We start from the raw sequence: 2,069 nt of genomic DNA, 5'->3' as shown, positions 1-2,069 counted from the left end.
TTTGCTTTCTTAACATCTCTTTCTGTTATCAAAATGCTCTTTAGCACTAGGCGTCTAGTAAGCGATAGCTATCGCTTACCTAGACAAAGGCCGAAGCACCACAGACACACTTCAAGCACAAACTCGTATTTGTAAATAAATCTAGTTAGAACGGCCTCGGCCAAAGTCTTACATAGCCTCGAGCTCACTAGACTCTAATGGAACAAAAAAAAAAGGGTAGTTAGTTTAGTAGAGTAAAGAGTTTTATTTAAATTATATTTAATAGGGGGAAAAATAGATTAAGATATAATAAAGTGTAAAAATAGGGTTTAGAATTAGATATGTAGTTAGGTTTTAAGATATATAGCATTTAGGAACTATAGAGGGGGGAGAATAGGAGAAGATTAGATTAATAAGAAAGAAATGATTATAAATAGCAAGGAGACCCCATTTGAGGATAAGAAAACCCCATTCAAGCACAAGGAGGCCCCCATTTAACTACAAGGAGGCCCCCATTTAACTGCAAGGAGACGCCATTCAAGCGCAAGGAGACGCCATTCAAGTACAAGGAGGCCCCCATTTAATGGCAAGAAGGCCCCCATTTAACGGCAAGAAGGCCCCTAACCAATATGATACGACGGGACAGCCCTAACCAATATGATACGACGGGACAGCCCTTCCCCGCGCTAGAACCCGCTTAGCGTTAGGGTAGAAAACCAAATCAGGCGAATATTTAAGGGATGCCCCGCGTACCCCAACACAGCTGCCTTACGACATTTTTTTATCGTTATTAAAAACTGTGTTATACAAAGTTAACTTAAAAGCGCATGCACAACCCGCTACTAGAGTTTTACTATGTGCAGCTAGAGTTTGTTGTTATTAGGGTTGCGTTCTTAGGGTTGCGCGACAATAGAGAACCCCACATGGAACAGTTGAGCGCCCATCGAGCAGCATGACAGCAGCAACGCGCGCGCCACAGACGTGCAGCACTGGCCAAAGATCGTTACGAAGGAGAATTGCGACGATGTATTTTGCTTTCTTAGGCAATATAAAGTGCTTGTGTGCAGGCAGCACTGCACAGGCGTCTTGAATCTTAACAGGCATCTACAAGAACAGCACAAGACGCCCGTACAACAGCGACAAGAGGTTGTTCAATATTTCAATCAATTTTCCACAGCAGAGCCGAGCACAATTCAACTTCCCAGGCAGCCAGCGAAAGCAATACAAGAGCTAGGGGCGCCGTTAGATGGTCTTAGGTGTACAGCATGCAGTTACATTACCGTAAGCAGCGACGAAATGCGGAAGCACTGTAAAAAAACACACGAGCTTCCGTGGATTAGTGACAAGAGTAGTCTATTCACTTTAGTTAAAGTTCAGACGTTTTTCAATAGTGGAGGGCTGCGCAAATATTTTATCGTTGATGTGGATGCTAAGATTAGTCGCGGAAGTGGGCAGCAACAAAGCGTTAATAAGCAACAACTTAATAACTACAAACAAGTCTAAAAGCAACTCGAAGACGCAGAACAAGTCGTAGGAGAGACAGCAAAGACTGATAAGACGCTCTGGTTTAAGCGCACGCAATGGCTAGAGCATTTTAAGGACCGCAATCTGGTGCATCTAGCACATTAAGTCCGGCTACCTAACCAATATGAGGCGCGGGTTATCCCATAACCCGCGCCGAAACAGGCTTAGCGTTAGGGTTTCTGCCCGTATCGGGCCATTTTGACCCCCCAAACCCGCGTTGTTTTGACACCCATAAGCCGCACTATTTAGGCTTAGCGTTAGGGTTGACTTAACCCCAAGTACACCCCAATATAGGCCCCAGAGGGTGTCATAGCATATATAGTGACTAAGAAAGTCTTTTGCAGTCTCCCCAATAGCAGTGCGAAACTCGCAGCGTTGTATATACAAGTGTATGGGGTAGTCGCTGCATCTAGGGTTAGGGTTAGGGCTTAACCCCAAGCTAACCCCCAAGTTTAGGGTTACCAAGAAAGTCTCAACAGCATCGCGACACAACAGAACAACGCCCGATGGGGGTATCTTGGAAAGTTTTCTAGATGCCCCCCAGGTATCTCTCTTTTCTATCTTCT

Source organism: Exserohilum turcica (genome assembly GCF_000359705.1).
Source record: "Exserohilum turcica Et28A unplaced genomic scaffold SETTUscaffold_31, whole genome shotgun sequence".
Taxonomy (NCBI): Eukaryota; Fungi; Ascomycota; class Dothideomycetes; order Pleosporales; family Pleosporaceae; genus Exserohilum; species Exserohilum turcicum.
Note: the sequence above shows the minus strand (reverse complement) of the source record.